This window comes from Nomascus leucogenys, chromosome 15, assembly GCF_006542625.1.
Source record: "Nomascus leucogenys isolate Asia chromosome 15, Asia_NLE_v1, whole genome shotgun sequence".
NCBI classification, from domain to species: domain Eukaryota; kingdom Metazoa; phylum Chordata; class Mammalia; order Primates; family Hylobatidae; genus Nomascus; species Nomascus leucogenys.
Window position 1 is genome coordinate 22593657 of NC_044395.1, and position 18735 is coordinate 22612391.

General features: G+C 45.2%; 1 long non-coding RNA gene across 1 annotated transcript; it reads right to left on the minus strand.

Moving 5' to 3' along the window:
* Positions 1-15352: 15352 nt before the first annotated feature.
* LOC115838595 lies at positions 15353-16930 on the minus strand. The gene is made up of 2 exons (XR_004033628.1): positions 16622-16930; positions 15353-15812 (listed from the first exon to the last, which is right to left on the minus strand). It is a non-coding gene; the product is annotated as an uncharacterized LOC115838595 (long non-coding RNA).
* Between the last annotated feature and the right edge of the window lie 1805 nt (positions 16931-18735).

Below are 18735 nucleotides of genomic sequence, written 5' to 3' on the forward strand. Positions count from 1 at the left end.
GTGGGCTCAGTGCAAAATGAAAATGTAGGGGCCCCTTGTTCAAAAGGTATTCAGACTTTCAAAACAGCAACAGCAGAACATCAAACCAAGCTGAGGGCCCTTCTAAGCACAGGGCTTTGGTCAACCTCACAGATCACCTATGAAGCTGTCCCTGTCCTCAAACTTCTCCAGAGGGGGCCCAAACAGCTGGGAGAGTCAGAAACAAATGAGATGCACCATCTCCCACCTTGGCTTCTCCATCCAGGCAAAACCTGACGTGGAAAACCCTTTCCTACAGAATACCTCAGTATTTTGATTAAAAACCATGATAAACTTGTGGGTGCAACAAAAGAAGAAATTGATGTTTTAATACAACTCATTAGAGCACCTTTATTAACTCCAGAAATAGAAAGAGGATATAAAATAGAAAGATTAGTTTAAAATCAACACTGCGCTGCTAAGGGCAGCCACGATTCCAGGAACATTAATTGCTGGGTAGCCTCATTACTGATTAAATAAGAAATCTCAAACGCCATTAGACAATTGTGATTAAATGTATGTCATTCTAATTGAATGTGTAGTTTATTGCCTTCCACTGAATCAGCAGGTCACCTTCCTGTTTTGTATATTTGAAAGGGCGCAGCTATGCAGTGACAGCACAGAGCCATTATTTCTCAGAGAGCCCTGAAACCCTTGCAGTTGTATCCTAAAATATGGCTGTATGTGCAGGTGGCGAAGGAGTATGCCATACAACAGGGAACCTGAGATGATGAAAATAAATCCCACTTAATGTCACAGCTGGGCACTTTTTCCTCTGATCTCATTACCCAGCTCTGGAGTCACTTGCAGTCCCCCTGCCTTTGCAGTCATTCGAGGACTATATAGGGGGAGTTGGGCATCTTCTTGGCGCAGAGAGGAAGCTCTGAGTCCTTGAAACTGGATCTGGCTGAGATGGTGGGGAAATGAAAAATCTCTGGTCTCATCTCTCCCTCACTTCTGCTAAGGAGCCAGGACAGAAGAGTCTTCTAAGGTCCATGCTTTTTGGTTTCCCAAGGATGAAAATACAAAATTAACATTGTCACTGCTCTGACTGGTCTTCGCTGCCCACCTATCCCATGGGACATGGGCTATCATCTCTCCACGCTGCTCTTGGCTTTGCCTGGAATAAAAGCCAAGGTGAAATGGGACAAGCACCTTGCTGCAGGCCCGCGGGCTGTGTAGTCCCACACGGCACATCATTCCAGAAGGGACTAGGACAACACCAATCCCAGGACCCACCCTGGAGGAAATCATATAGTAGGTTAGGTCATTCTCAGTTGAGTTTTGTTACATGGCCGTGCACATACGTGAGCATGCATGCACATGCGCGTGCATCAATAAATGATTGATGCACACACGCACTCAGAGTTACCCCAATCTGCCTAAGCTCCAGATCTGGTCACATCAGTGCCCTGCTTCAGATAAATGCTGTTTTTTTTCCCCACCAGCTGGGCCTTCAAGGCCTCTACCAGCTGCCCCAACCACCCTCTCTCCTTGATCCCCCAGTGACAGCCTATACCCCTGAGCAAGGACTCCCAACAGACCCAGCACAGGGACGCACACGCTGCCTGCTCTGCCTGGAATGCTCTTGTTACAGTTACTGGGAAATTACTTCATATCATGTTTCTCCAGAGTCCCTGGAAAGGAATGTTTCCCACTCATAAGAATTAAGAACTGTTCCTAAGGTCTGGGCTCCCTAGTCACCAGAGGGTGGTCAATATGGTTCTATATTTCAGTTGAAATGAGGAGAAAGGAGGGTGGGCTCCAGGGCAGCCTGTTGGTGAGGGCTAAGATTGTACAGGCTGCTGGCTGCATGGGGCTGAGTGAAATGAAGCCACTAGGCCTTGGGAGCTACAGAGAGGCGTGGTGAGACTGGTGCCACCCCCAAAGCTGTCCAAGAGACCAGGCTGGTCTGGACAGGGCTGTGAGGCAAGATGGGTTCAGGAGGTGCCACAGTGCCAGACAGATGGTGGAAGAGCAGCTTTCAAGAGCAGTCTCAGATCCCTGCAGAGTGGAAACCACAGACCGAGACCCACATCCGTTGTGGGGTTCCTGGAAAACCTTGACAGGGGGGTGCCCCAAGTAATGACTGGTTTTTAGACTTCTCACCAACCTTGACTAACAGGAACTCAGAGCTCAACTGACTTGATTAAATATCTATACTTGATTGGGCACAGTGGCTCACGCCTATAATCCCAGCAGTTTGGGAGGCTGAGGCGAGCGGATCACCTGAGGTCAGGAGACCAGCCTGGCCAATATGGCAAAACCCCATCTCTACTAAAAATACAAAAAATTAACTGGGCGTGGTGGCAGGGGCCTGTAATCCCAACTACTTGGGAGGCTGAGGCAAGGAGAATTGCTTAACGCAGGACGCGGAGGTTGCAGTGAGCCGAGATCACCCCACTGCACTCCAACGTGGGTGACAGAGCGAGATTCCATCTCAAAAAAAAAAAAAAATCTATACTTAAGCATCTTGGAGCAGCCATACCAAGTATAACTTTCCCCTTCTTCCCACACGATAGGCTCCTCACCTCTTCCAGGAAGTCCTCCACACTGCTCCCGCAGCCACTCATGTCCATGCTGCTAGTAGAACACTGACCACGTGGCTCTCGCAAGTAGGGTATGTACAAGGGTCTCCCAGGCGACATTAAGCCCATCCTTGGTCCCCAGTACCTAGCAGCCTGCCCAGCACATTAACACATGCTCAGGAAATATTGAAGGCAGGAAAAACAAAGAAGGGAGGGAAGGAAACTTCAGCTGCCCAGGCCCCCACCAAGGTGCTTTCTACACATCACCAGACCCAGAACTCCCTCAACCACCCCCAACACCTCCACCAGGCCCTGCCCCATATGCCTGTAACACCTGGGGTACCCACTACCATGCTTGACCCACTTCAAGGCAGTAAAGCACGCCAGTCATAAGCCTGACGTCTGGAGCCAGCTCATCTGGGTTCAAATCTCAGCTCTGCCACTTATCAGCTGTATGACCTTAGGTAAATTATTTAACCTCTCTGTGCCTCATCTGCAGCAAACTATATAAAATAGCACCTGCTTCCTAGGGTGATCATGAGTGTCAAATGAGTAGAGCAATTTTGAAAGGATATATGGTACTTAGTGATGCTATCTTATTACTGCATTATGATTATCTACTTAAAAACTCACTTAAAAAACCCCACTAAATCCCAAGGGTAAGAATCATGTCTAGGTTTTTTTTAATATATCCAGTACTTAGCACAACCCCTAGACCGGATTAGAATAGGCATCAATAAATGATTGCTGGATGAATCAGTAAATGATGCAGATTCTAGGTAAGAGCAGAGAGCTCTGGCAAGCCTGCGGAAGAGAGGGCCTGAGGGCTATGGGTTGGCTTTAAGACTGCTTGGTAAGGGACAAACAAGTTTGCAGTGGGCTAGGAGAGGTCAGCCTTAATTTCCAGGGGCACTAGGGCCTCAATGGAGGATTTAGAGGACCTAAAGTATCAGGAATTAGATGGTAGGATATTGGAAAGGGACAGAGACAGAAAATAGCTGCATTTCCCTTACTTTCTCCCCCTGTTTGGCATTCATGTCCCTCTCCTCTCCTTTTCTCCTTCTAATTACCTCTTCCTCTCCTCCCATACTCAGGAAGAGCAAGACATAGCAAGGCTAACAAAGAAAAGTGCCCTGGATCACTACTATTGTATAGGTAGAGCACAGACAAACAAGGGATATACTCAAATAGCCATCCCTCCTGGCCAGGATTTCTGCGGGCAGGGAAGACATCAACAATTCTGTACACCTGAAATACATGATGCGGGAAGAACCATCACTCAATGGATAGCCTGCCCTCTCGGTGCTCATATAGGAAGGCTTTCTTTAGACTTTCTTTTCTATTTCATCAATTCTTCTTCAGTACAAAACAAAAATCATTAACGACTCACTTGTAATTTATAACTTTCCCAATTTCAAAGTTCAACTTTTTTTTTTTTTTTTTTTTTTGAGACAGTCTCACTCTGTCTCATGCTGGAGTGCAGTGGCATGATCTCAGCTCACTGCAACCTCCGACCCACCGGGTTCAAGTGATTCTCCTGCCTCAGTCTCCCGAGTAGCTGGGATTATGGGCACACACCACCACGTCCATCTAAGTTTTGTTTTTTTAGTAGAGACAGGGTTTCGCCATGTTGGCCAGGCTGGTCTCAAACTCCTGACCTCAGGTGACCCACCCGCCTCAGCCTCTCAAAGTGCTAGGATTACAGGCATGAGCCACCGTGCCCAGCTCAACTTTTAAACACACTTAAAATACTCTGTTCTAACCAGGGCCTCAGATCTAGAGCACAGAACCCCTCTGCAAAGCTTATCAATGCAGCCAAGAGAGGGTCTGTTGGATTCCAGAGTGACAGCCGCCACAGAGGAGAGTTTCTTCACATTAGAATTAGAAGTCAAAGGCCCCGGTCTGCTCGGGTTTAGGAATCTCATTTCATTCCTGCTGTGCACTGCAGGCTGGTAGGTGTGACAAATTGTCTTATCTTTGTCTAACCTTTGTTAGACCCATGCGTGCTTCATGGTTTAACTTTAATATATGGCTTCAGTTTAATAGCAAAGTGCTTCTCTTAAAATGTCAGATTGTAAAATGCTGAGTCATTCACCAAGAAAAGGCTGGTCCTCAGTGGAAATTAGAATTGCTGGGGCACACAGAGCAATACCACATATCTTCAGGCTAAATGGAGGAGACAGAGCTTAAGTTTAGATCAAATTTAGAAGGCAGAGCTGAGCTCCAGTGGGGCTGTTTGCTCTGAAAGACAAGAATGAATCAGATGGAATGATCAGGCAGCAGCTGAAATATTGTCACTCTTGAAAGTAAACACAGTGGCAAAGATGTGACGTTCAACATTTTATGTACTTAACAACTGACTAAACTATACTAAATGAGACCAAAATATGAACAGAACCAAGCAAATAGTGTTCCAATGTAAGAAGTGATACAATCCTGCCAATATGCCTACAAAGTTCTGTTAGTTTTGCTTTATACCTATATTTGTCTTTATATTTATATATGAATTAAATTCCACAGTAATAATTATTTCAGGCCAGGCACGGTGGCTCATGCCTATAATCCTAGCACTTTCGGAGGCCAAGGTGGGTGGATCACTTGAGCTCAGGAGTTTGAGACCAGCCTAGGCAACATGATGAAACCTTGTCTCTAAAAAAAATACCAAAAAAAAAAAAAATTAGCCAGGTGTGGTCCTGGCTGTCCCAGCTACTTGGGGGGCTGAGGTAAGAGGATCGCTTGAGCACAGGAGGTCAAGGCTACAGTGAGCTGAGATTGTGCCACTGCACTCCAGCCTGGATGACAAAGTGAGATCCTGTCTCAAAAAAATAAATAAATAAAAATAAATAATTATTTCAGGCTGAATTATTAATGAATCCTAAAATCAGAGGGCAGAATATGATGAGAAAAAGGATATCTATAAAGTATCTCTCCGCAAAATGCTTTACTAAAGTAAAAATAGTAACTTTATGGTAGAGAAAACTGGCAGGCCCCACCTTAAACAGGAAGTCAAAGTCCTCACCAATAATAAAACAAATCGATGATGTGCTCCTTAACATGATGCTCTGGGAAAGAAACAACATCACTTCTGTGCTATTCTTGCCTGGATTTAGATCTCAAAGAAACATCACATAAACCCAAATTAAGGACATTCTAGATGATAACTGGGCAGTATTTTTCAAAAATGTCAAGGTAATGAGAGACCAAGAAAAATTAAAGAACTATCTCAGATTATAGGAGACTAAGGGGACGTGAGAGCTAAAGGCAATGTGTGGCCCTGGGCTGGATCCTGGACCTAGAAAAGGGCAGTGTTGGGAAAACTGGCAAAACTCGAATTAGGGCTACAGATTATATGATAGTATCTTATCAATGTTAATTTCCTGATTTTGATCATTACACTCTAAGTTATATAAGATGGTAACATTTGGGGGAATCTGGGTTAAAGAGTGTATGGAAATTCTTTGTACTATTTTTGCAACTTTTTTTAAAAAACTGAAATTAATTCAAAATGAAAAGTTAAAAATAAATAAAGCTTTAAGTGAATTAGAGGATCTCAATTTAGCAGTTATAAGGATGAGGGGAGAGGACTCTTCTTCTGCAAAGCCCTTACTCCCCAGTCTCAGATAAAAAGAATTTTGGTAACTGTGAGACATAATAGAACTATCAAAAATGTATGAATCTAGCTATATAAATAAAGAAGCATACGTCATAGTTCTTTTTTTCCCCTGTAATTGTGTAAAATCTGCAAATTCTTCAAGATAGACAGCTACAAGCTTTAGAACTGCAAGAGCTGGTATGAAGTAAGGTGGAGTGCTGTTTCCCATCCGGCAAAATAGGGCCAACACCATCACTGGGAAGCCAGGAGACTTTGGCTGAGTTTCTCTTAGCTCTGTCTCTTCCTCCGTGAAATGGATTCATCTTAATGCCTGCTCTAAGAGGTGTGAAAGGGCAGTGCAAAAAGCGTCACTGTCCTCCTTCTGCACAGCAGTGCATGGCAATGCTGCCACCGTTCTGAGGAGCATGTCGGGCACCGTGCCACAGCTTGCCTGGTTGGAGGGGACAGTGGGCTAAGTAACCAGTCTCTGGGACAGCCATATCTAAGGTCTCTAGCCTCAGCCTCCATCCCTCACCATATGGTTTCCTCATCCCACTGAGCAAGGCCTGGGATGGGCAAGAGTCCACTGCAAGGGACCAGACAAGCCCCACAGTCCATTATTTGGGACTTCGAGCTGCCAGCTCCCTGCAGCATCCCCAGTCCACTTTCACGTTCTCATCAGCATGCGCCCCGCTGTCAGGCTGCTTTACTAGAGGCACGATTTACATTACACATCAACAACCTAGTGCCACAGGCGGCAAAGGCAGAGACTCGTGATGGGCAGTGCCTGGGTCTGGCAGATGATGAGATGGGTGAGCTTGGGCCCCTCAGGACTCTTTTGCATGGAGAGTCGGTGGAAGCCTGCTGGCGTGCCCATTCCACCCCACGCCTCAACCATAGGGAAATCTCATTCATTCCCCACCCACTCTACTCACCCTGCTGCTACCAGCTCCTTCTTGACCCACTAGGGCCCCCCAAAAAAAATTGCTTTTTGCTCTTGAAGAAGACGCAAAAGCCTATAGTTCCTGCAGGCCCCACATTCCCTCATTCACAGGGCAGGGGCTAGACAGGCAGCATTTGTTAGTGTCTCCCATCAAAGTCACTTTCTGACCTGGCTGTTCATCTCTAACCTGCCTGCTCCTGTCTGCCAGTCTGTCCTCCAAGGGCAAATGGAGAGCAGTGAGGCTGCCTTTCAGCCCTCTGGGTGCTGCTTTCCCTCCCCTAAACATCTAAGAAGACAAGTGTTCATTGAGCCCCTCTTCTCTGTCAAACCAGCAATAACTCTGTCAAAGAAACCTGCAAAAGGGGCCCACACGCCTGTAATCCCAGCACTTTGGGAGGCCAAGGCAGGTGGATCACTTGAGGTCAGGAGTTCGAGACCAGCCTGGCCAACATAGTAAAACCCCCATCTCTACTAAAAATACAAAAATTATCCAGGCATGGTGGCGTGCACCTATAGTCCCAGCTACTTTGGAGGCTGAGGCAGGAGAATGACTTGAACCTGGGAGGTGGAGGTTGCAGCAGCCAAGATGGCACCACTGCACTCCAGCCATCAGGGTGAGACTCTATCTCAAAAAGAAAAGAAAACCTACAAAAGGTTTCAAAGATCGACAAATAGGAATGCAAGTTCTGGTCCTAGAGCCTGCTTGCTGTGCACTCATGGGTGAGTCATTACCCTTTCTGATTTCAATTACCTCACCAGTACACAGAGAAAATCATGTGTACCTTGCAGGCTTGTTCTGTGGCTCAAATGAGATGATGTCTATAAATCACTTAGTGCCACATACAGCACATGCTGTATATTCAATAAATGCTTAGTTCCAACCTCCTCAATAATAGAATGATTGCTTATTGAGCATACCAGTCTCTGTTGTGGGCACCTTACCTACATCATCTAATTTAATCTCACAGTAAACCTATAAGGCAGCAATCTTCATCCCTTTACATGTGAGGAGACTAAGGCTTAGGGAGGTCAGGTAACTTTTGCTCAAGGTCATACAGCCAGGAAGTAGCAGAGCAGGACTCAAATCTTCTGATCCCAAACACCAGACTTTCTGATCTTCACAGCACAGCCTCCCTCCTGCCTTGGCAGACCTTAGAACTGGGCTAACATCGACAAATGGGGCAAACTGGAAGGCACCGGCCCTGGCACCAAAAGCAGTGCTGGAAGGAAGCCCAGTCTGGGAGCCACAGGAGCAAACCCAGTGATGGGAGGGAAGAGGCGCCACGGCTCAGAGTGTAACCACACAAAGGGGCAGAGCCCCACACCAGTGTGGCTGGGGAGTGTGAGTGTGAATATCAGTTGTCCACTTGACCGGACTGAGAGAGGCCGAGGTGGCCGGTGAAGCATTGTTTCTGGGTGCGTCTGTCGGGGTGTTTTCAGATGATGTGAACTTGGGAGTTAGTGGACTGGGAGAGGAAGACCCACCCTCAATGGGGAGGACACCATCCAGTCGGCTGCCAGCACGGCCAGAGCAAAGCAGGCAGAGGAGGGGGGCATATTTAGCTTACTGAGTTTCCTCTCTGCCGCCCCATGCCCTCTCTCTCTCCTTTCCCCCACGGGATGCTTTGCTTTCTCTCCTCCTGCCCTTGGACATCAGACACCAGTCCTTTGGCCTTCTGGCTCTGGGACTTGCACCATCAGCCTGCCGGGGGCTCTCAGGTCTTCAGCCTCAGACTTGGGGCTGCGCTGTGGGTTCACCTGCCTGCTCCTTCCTGGTTTTGAGATTTCAGATTTGGACTGAGCCAAGTTACCAACTTTTCTCATTCCCCATCTTGCAGGAGGCCTGTCATGGGACCCTTGGAGAACCCTAATACAAAGAGGGTGGGGAGAAAGGCAGGGGGGCCATGTCGAAAGGGGAGAGTCCACCTGAGCACAGCTGGGGACCCTGGGTCAGGTGACACCCAGCCCTGCAAGTGGTCAATATCAAGGAGGTGTCTTGGTCAGATTACCTTGCTGTTCAAAGGTAGTTCCAGGACCAGCAGCACCACCTGGTCGCTGATTAGAAATGCAGAATCTCAGGCCCTCCCAGACCTCCTGGTTCAGTACCTGATGTTTACCAACAGCCACGGGTATTTATTATGCACATTAAAGTTTGAGAAGCAATAGGTCAGAAGGTAACTGGTCCCCTGCCATGAATTTGGGGAAAGCAGAGAGCAGTGGTTCTTAACCTTGGCTGGACTTGTTATCCAGATACTTGTCCGGATTACAGTGACAATAACAAAATCCGGCCCACAGGGTTGCTTGTGAAGATCAGTGGCCCAGCACCCATGAACACCCTTGTAAACTAAAACGTGCTCTAACAGCGGTACCTACTCTTTTTGCTTTTCCTGTCACATTTCTTCTGCTGCTTCAAAACCAAAGGAAGTGAGGTCTCATTTCTTCAGGTTTGGTCATTTAGTTTAACCCTATTTCATCCCACAAAGTCCGCAGAAGGCACAGAGGAGAAAATCGCCCCCTGGACCTGCCTTACCTCTGCTGAGTCCCTGCCTACTGCAGTTCTTCTCACCTCGTCCTCCACCCACCATGGTACATGACACACTGCAGGAAGAGGAGAAAACGCCAACAGGTCTGATCTCCCAGGTGTAGAGATTTACAAAGCAGTCAGCACTTTTAACTAAAAGTCTTGTCCAGGATACGCACAGACATTTATCATGTGGGCAGGTCCTAGCACTGTGGTTGGATCTCAACATGGAGTCTCTTCTTTTATGTCAGATCAGGATGGGCCAACTGCAAACTGAGACAGGAGGGTCTGCTGAAAAAAAACAGGGACCTGGAGAAGACCTGTGTTTAAGCCTTAACCCCAGCTCTGCCTCTAACTTACCTTATATGATTAGATGGATTATTTAATCACCCTTTCTATGTTCCCACCTCTCCTGCTGCTGTCAAACCTCATATCTCTATTAACCATTGGAATTTTGTTAGAAAGTGATGAATAGTCCATGCAAAGGCATGTAATAAAGAATGTCTTCTATTTATAGAAATTTGATCATATTTAAAGCACTTGATAAGATGATAAAGAAAATATCCCCATTTTATTAATTTAAAAACTGATATTTGGGTTGATTTGTAAAATTGCCCAAAATCTTGAAGTTTTACCTGAAAGGCAGTGTCGAGAACAAAATCTGAACTTCTGACCCCTAGGCCAGTGCTCTCCCTACATTGCTAACTTCAGCAGAATGCCATTGCATGTATCTATGAAAAACCTATTTCCATTTCTACCTGCATAGAAAAAAGTATAACGGTGGCAGAAGGGCCACGTCCACTTTGATTGGTCCTGCTTTGGAACTGAAGGAAGACTTTGGTTTCCAAATAATTTCTCTGCTAGAAAGAAAGTTTGCAAAATGTGGATCTCTCATTAAAGAGTCTTTCTGATTAGAGGGGAGTGGGAACAAGGCCAAGGAAAATGTAATGGGAGTCAGCTGGAGATGCAGGTGTGCGGTCTTATAAATTACTCAACAGTTCTTCACGAGAGCCCCCCCAAGACCCCACAGCACAATGGGAAGACGAGTGCTCCACTGTGCCCAAGGAACACATGGCCAGGAACTCCTGCTCCCCCTAGGATTGGGTCTAGGGGGTTTGATTCCAAAAGCCAAGAGTGGCAGGGAGTTGCCGAGTTCACAATAAGCCCCTTTCTCTGACAACTGCCAGTAGTCATGCTTGTACCACCTCATACACAGACACACATCCATATCGACTGGACTAGGGTGGTCACGTGACCCAAGCCCATCCAACTCTCTCTCTCCCTGGGAGTCTGAAATTAGGACTTAGAGGCATCTAGTCAATCTGAGCTGGTTACTTGGATAAACAAGAGGAAAACTCAGGAGCTATAGGGCATCCATTTTACACCATGCACGTCAGGAGCAAAGTCACAAGTATACCCTGAACAGGACTTTGTTTGCAATTAATGTTTCTTTTACACGGATGCAGAGGAAGAGAATGAACAAGGACTATGGGCTCCTAACAGCTTCTGAGCTCCTAGTCCCACCTCTTAAAAGGCCCAATTGTCCTGGGATCTTGTAAGATATCCCAGTATCACAATGTACTCTTTCCCCTTCCCGCCCCCTACCCCCACACACAACTGGCTGTAGTTGGTTTCTATCAGTAACAACCAAAGAACCTTGAATGAGACCCTAGATAAAAGAAATTACCCACCATCTGATGACTGCTTGGCATGGCTACAAGCTACCAAAAAAGGTCTCACTCACCCTGCCTCCTCCAAAGGTGCAAGCAGCAATGAGATTTAGAAAAGCATTGGAAGGCAACCTTGGAGCCCGTGGACACTTCATAAGTGGTTTAAGGCAAACAGAACATGACGAATAAGTAAACTGAACTCATTCCCAGACCTAATTTTTTTAAGTAAAATAAAATCAAGTCCATTTAGAGTTTAAAATGGCATTTGGCTAGAAGTTCCTGACAAAGTATCTCCAAACTTCTCCCTAAATTATTTATTATACAGAAAAATGACAAAAACTCACAACAATAATGAAAATGAAGACTAACAACCTGTTACCGGAATCTAGAAGGAATTCCTACTAACTAAATAAAGCTGCTAAAGCTGAGCGGCATCGAGACAAACAGTCCATGCTTCGCCTCAGAAAACAGAGCAGCACCATCATCTCGAAAGATGATAGACATTTTCTTTCTCTCCTACTGTCTACCCCCAGTTCAGAGACCCAGGGCCAAGCCAAATGAAAACCTGGCTCTCTATTACGACTGCTACTCTTTGGAGGAGCCAGAGAACTATTCCCTCTCCCTCTACCTACATCCATTCATAGAATGCAATTACTGGGAAACCACAGAGCAGGAAGGGGAAGAGGATTAGCAATGGCACGTCATGTTTTGGAAGGCATTTTTTCCACACAGCATGCCTTATAGGAAGCACAAAGGTAGTTTGTGCTGGAGAGTAAGATTTTCACATCCCCCATCAGTTCTGGTTGTTAGAGAACAGGCAGAAGAGGTAGGGGGAGATCCCATGCCAGTTCAGCGGGGCTGCACAAGATGAATGCCCTTCAATTCTGGGGAGCTGTCCACAGCTGCCCTTCAGCTACAGACATAGGAATAGGGCAGTGAGCAAAGCCAAGGACAATCTGCACAGTCTACACTTCCTCTTTTAGCAAGCAAGCACCAAGGCTCCATGGAGCTCTACTTGCTTAAAGGTAAACAATGTGCCAGGCTGGAATTGGGGATATAGGGTAGGGAACCCTCATGAGGCCTATGGAAAAACAGCATTCACCATAAGAGAACAGGGGAAACAGAGCATCACCTAGAAGACCAAGAAAAAGAGCACACTTCTGAAGATAACTTACTATAGAAACCAGAAGAAAATGTTTTAAAATTGGTATTTATAATATAAAAATGTAATATGGCCCTATGAAATTGAAACTGAAAACCATATATATATATACATATATATATATATACACACACACACACAAATACATATAGATATACAGATACAGAAAACAAGCTGAGTTAAACTGATATCAGGATAAGCTTCAAAGACTGGCATGTGAGATGACATTTTAGGTTCTTACAAAAGTGTGATGGGGGGCCAGCTCCTTTGTTTATGTTAGACCTAATTGTGATTCTTTTAAAATAAACAGTGAAGCAAAACTCTTAGGATATCAAGAGAAAGCAGTTAGCTAAAAGAGTGGAGTTTTAAAAAATATGTCATCCAAAACAATATTAAACAATATTCAGATATGATCCACTCAGACTTCAGCCCCTTACTACTTGTAAGTGTTCTTCCCTCTGCAAATGTCCGAGCAAATCAGACCAGCACACACCCACTGGAGAAGAATGGTATTCTAAAGCTGCTTCTTTTTTTTTGGCAGAAATGATGGGACTGTTAAAATTCAGTAATGATTTTGTTACCTCATTTTAGATCATTTCATTGTCCAAGTTATTCTCTTTTTTCAGTAGCAACAGCAAATTGGTTAAGAAAGCAAAATCCAGCAGTTCTCATACAAATATTGCAAGAATTTTGTTAAAATATTTTAGGGTACATGGTGATTTCAGAATACGTATTATTAGAGTACCTTTAGCTACTGTACAAATACATCCAATGTTTGTATCTTGGCTGAAGTACAATAAAAGCTTATCTGTCACTTACAAAAGAGCTCAAGGCAAATGTTCCCGGTTGGCAAGAGCAGCTGTCCACCGTGAGCACCCAGGCTAACAAAGGTTCTGCCACCTTCACCATGAGGCCTCCAAGGTTGTCACTGTCCTCTCATGGCACTCAGCTGGAAGGGGGGAAAGAGAACAGAGGACAACTCATTAAAGGCTCTTATGGGGAAGTCCTATATGTCACACACATCACCTCCATTCACATTCTACTAACTAGAATACAGTCTCAGGGTAAATATTAGGGGCTTCAGGCTTATGAAAGAGACTTTGGCCAATGGACTCCAAGAAAAGATATAAAGGAAACTGGTTGTAATAAGAGAAAGATATTCCCAAGAAAATTAAATTATTAAACAATAATTAAAAGTCATATAGGAAGCAGTAAATGAATGAAATGGACATGGCAGAAAACTAAGGAAGTGTTATAGATGGCAAACTGGAGGAACACTTTCAGAATGCCAAGAAAGAGCACCAAGAATTAAAACTATTTCCTTAATTCTAAGATGTCTGTGTTGCTGCATCATCACTTCTGAAATCAGGCCAAGTCTTGCAATCACTGGCATCTTATAATCACCCTGGGCCAGGGAGCTGCCATGGTGAGGTCATCAAGACCTGGGCATGGGTGAACTTGGTCTCAGCTGTTCATGTTGTTAGCACTTTAATTGAGTTGTATACATTGTTGCAATTACATGTGAGTTTAATTGCCATTTAAAATGTCTTTTAAAAGATTACACTATGGTTTGGCATTGAAACGAGAAGTTATTATGTATGCAGAAAGGCGTGGAATTCAAGCAGCAGGATGTAATTTGATATTACTGAAGCAAACGTCTATTATTGGACCAACCACTGCAATTCTTTTTTTTTTTTTAAAAAAGACTAAGTGCTTGACAGGACCCAAGGAAAGAAGGTATCCTTAAGTAGAAACTGTGCTATGTTTTGTAACTGAGACTTATGCAAAAAGAATTGCCTGTCACATGCCAAACAATGCAACCAAAGGCAGGAGCAACTGCCAAGTCCCTCAAAATAGATGAAGTCTATCAAAATAAGAGAGAGAATGGTGTGAGCAACTTACCAATTTCACAGGACTGTAATCATGGCATTATGTCACAGTTTAATTGGCAGCATTTTTCTTCCTTAGTTGTACATATAATAACAGTGCTTCTTACAACAAATACTAGCTTAGATTCAATAAAATACAGTACTTTAAAAAGAAGATGATAGCTGTGGAAGACCAGGAATAGAGATTGAGCCTAAGAGTTATGTTTCTGAAGAAGAATCTAGAACGATCAAAAGAGAAACAAAAATTGAAGATATAATTAAAGAAAACTTTCCAAAAAAATACAGAAAGGGGAAACAGAGGAATGGACTCAGTTCACCAGGTTCCAGGTAAAAGTAACCAAGAGACACTCAAATCCAGAAATACCTTGACAAGTTTTTAAATTACAAGCAAATTTTTAAGTGTTTTCTATGTACATTCAGACCAAAAGAAAAAGGAAGGAAGGAAGGAAGGGGAAGGGGAAAGGGAAGGGGAAGGAGAAGGGGAAGGAGAAAGGGGAAGGGAAGGGAAGGGAAGGGAAAGGAAGGGAAGGGAAGGGAAGGAGGGAGGGAGGGATGAAAATTGTGCTGATCTTTTTGTCTCTACTACAATGGAGCAGTAGCTTATAGAGTTTTGATATGGAAAACACTTAGATGAAAATTTTACTCACAAATAAGTTTTAGTTTTTGAGGACAGACAAGCAAAAGAGCTCAGAATGTCTGCCACTCACATATTCTTTAAATCACTTTAAAATATATTTCAACTGCCCAAATGATGACTTAAAATTACTCAAGAATAGAAAAAAACAGAGTGTCAAAGGACTAGCAGTGAGTGTTGAAGCCAATTACACACAGAGAGTTGGTCTAAAATAATTGTTTAACTATGATTACAAAACAGAATATGTGTCAAAAATACCCTAGAACCATGAGACATACAACATCAAAAAATAATGCATGAATAATCCGATCCCAAGTCCACAAACTAATAAACTTTCAAATAGGAAAGGAGGACAGAGGGAAATAAAAGTGTACAGAATTCATACTACACAGTTGTGAGCTTAAAAATACCATTTTATTCTTGACTTTAACAACCAGAGAAATATTGATTGGTGCTCACATCCACTTTTAGAAACTCGTTACGTAGGAGAGTAGGGGCCTGTCCTTTAAAAGATAAAAACCTCACTCCTGCCTCAAGGTATTTACAGTTTGAAGATCTCTAACCAACACACAGGATAGGTTTTAACTTGTTACAAGAATAAACAAATGTCAAAGTCCTTGAAGAATTTAAGGTTTTGTGCAGAACAAGTCCTCAAATGCTGTTTCGATCTTACTGCCCACCAGCATTTTTCATTCCTTCTGGTAAAGCCTCCTAAAACCTGGTATGAAAGGACAGCAGTTCCTGGTCGTCACTGTGGTGCCCTCTGTACCTGATGGCAGGGTCCGCTTGATGTCAGTGTGCGTTGTCACAATCCATGAACCGGATTGTCCTTGTTTAACAGCATCACTGGTGTCACTGAGAATGAGACACACAAATTCGAATTGCAGGGAAGCTCTCACAGTAACCATTACACACACAGCACTGAGACGTGAAATCAGTGCACAAATACCAGATATTTTCCTTCCAGAATTTAATTTAATGCTTACAGTCACCATCCAAGTAGGCGGCATTTTTCCCATTTTACAGATGAGAAAACTGAAGTTTAGAAAGGCTGTTTTCCAGAATTACAGAGCCAGTCAACAGATGGCAGAAAGTGGTCTCCAAGCCAGGAATTTCTGGCTCAAAAGTTCACTGTACCTTACCACACCATTTTCTTAATTCAAAGAAAGAAGGTACAAGGAACCGAAATGGAGATAATAATTTTATAATTTATTAGAGTGCTAGTAAAGATGCTGCCTCTTTTACAAAATGATAATCCAATGAACTGAACTAACCATACTGTGCTAGTACCCCATTAACCCTCTCTAAAACATTCACAAAGTGGATACAGGGCTGCTCCAGGGCCAATGAGGTTTCTGTCTAAAGTAAAATTCCCAGGGAGTGCTCTGGTCTCTAAGGCTTGATTAGCAAGTACCAATTAATGCGCCTTCAGTCCTCTTTGTGTCTTGAGCACTGAGGGCTAACCCTTCCCTTGCCGACAAAGATGAGATTAAATAATTCTCACCCTAAAGAGTTCAAGTTCTAATGCACTGCTCCCTCCCAGGGCCTTGAATAGAGAACAATCTTTAGGACAAAAGAATGCATCTCTAATAGCGAAATTTTAGACGTCAGCAAAGGAGATATCTTTAAGTCACACATAGACACACACATTTTCCATGTCACACCTTATTGAGACAGTGGTTCCTCATCTGGTGCCGAGGGCCGTGGCTCACCTCGGTGTCACCCAACTTAACGTCTTGCCCCACCACAAACCATGGGTACAGACCAACCAGGGCGTGCCATGCCCGGGAAACTGGTCCAACCCCGGCGCCCAGGCCTGCAACCCCTGGGAGGCATGGGCTGCCGCTGCCAGCACCCCAAGTCTGTCGCTGCGTCCCCGCGGCTCCCCCTCTCCGCGGTCCGCCCGGCCAGCCCAGGCGCCCGCAGGAGGGACCACGCCCGCCCGGAGCCGCCCGCGTCCCCGCCCCCCGGCACGCACCATGGCGGCCAGAGGGCCGCTGCTGCCACCTCCCGGCCGCGTCTCCCCGAACCGCGCTCAGCCGCCACGCCCCAGAAACCCTCCCGGAGGACGCTCGGGTCCGAGTCCACTGGGCCTGGGAGGTGGTGACTGTCCTGGCAGGGGCTTCCTACGGAAAGAATCGTCTTCCTTTCGGGTCACTCACGCCGCGCACCCAGACTGGAGGTGGAGATGAGCGCTTCCAGCACCGACCTCCCCCAGGGTTCCAACGGACACGTGCTCCACGCCCCTTCCCAGTCTGGAGATCCGAAAAAGCCACACAGCCTGGCCCCAGGCACAACGTATAACAACTAGGACCCCCAAATCTGGGCAGGCCGGCTCCACTTGGGCCATCCTGGCTGCCTGAAAGAATGCGAGTTAGAGCAGAGATCTTTGAACTCAGATTCAAATGTCAGACCCACTGAATTAGAATCCCCTGGGCAGAGGCCAGGGAACTATTGTTGCAAAGTTCCCCCAGGTGATCCTAATGGTTGGGGACCCTCCCAGTTACAAAATCCAGATGACCTTTTCAGGTTATCCGCACATGCACAGAAACACACACCCCTGGGTCTATGAAAAGGCAACAATATAAGGTTGTGCGCTTGAAATGAGAAAGATTTCATGACAGCTCATCACCTAGCCCCGGAGCTTCTAACCTTGTCTGTTTATCATGCCCTTAATGTCTCAATGCTTTTTTTCACAGTAACCCTAGGCCTAAAGAAATACCTAACTGTTCTGTGTATTAAGTAGCTAGACCCAAGTAAGAAGTATTTCTGTCCTAACAACTTAGTAGCCACTAGAAAAAATAATGCATATAAACTAGAAAAAAAAATTTATCTTATTCTTAGCCACAACTCCTCACTAATGGGATGTGTGTGCTTGTTGGGCACTGCACAACTTCTCAAACCTTAGAATTGGATTAGACACTGCCGCCCTCATTTCCTATTCTATATGGATTTTCCCATGGTACATGTTTTGTGTCATAGCAAATGACAAAAACTGAAAATGTAGCTTCAGAAAAATATGGTTTTATCAAAAAACATGTAGGGCAGGCTGGGAGCGGTGGCTCACACCTGTAATCCCAGCACTTTGAGAGGCCAAGGCAGGTGGATCACTTGAGGTCAGGAGTTCGAGACCAGCCTGGCCAATGTGGTAAAACCCCGTCTCTACTAAAAATACAAAAATTAGCTGGGCGTGGTGGCACGTGCCTGTATTCTCAGCTACTCAGGAGGCTGAGGCAAGAGAATCTCTTAAACCTGGGAGGCGGAGGTTGCAGTGAGCCAAGATTACACCACTGCACTCCAGCCTGGGTGACAGAGTGAGACACCATCTCAAGGAAAAAAAAAAAAATGTAGGCCAATCTAACATTGAGTCTGCAAGCTATCCTGCACTACTTAGTAGTTTGCATGGAGCCCAACAGAAGTTGAGTGTTGCCTTCGGCCTTTAAAATATCCCAAAGAGCCCCTCTGAATCCACAGCAGAACGAAGAGCACCTCAGCACAGAGTTTGGGAACATGCCTTGACCTCGCTCCTGCTCCTCTCTTCATCCCACACTCCCCAGGGTTCACAGTGCTCCTCCTGCAAGCATCTTCTTTCTTGCCAAATGCTTTCCCACTTCAGCACATTGTGCCCTTGCTCTTCTCTCTGCCTGGAATGCTCTTCCTCAGGTCTCCGCAGGCCCAGCTCCTTCTTGGCCTCCAGGTCTTGGTTCAAAGACCACCGTGCTCCCTAAAGCCTCTTCAGGCCTCCCACCAAATCACTTCTATCCTACGGGGCTGTTTC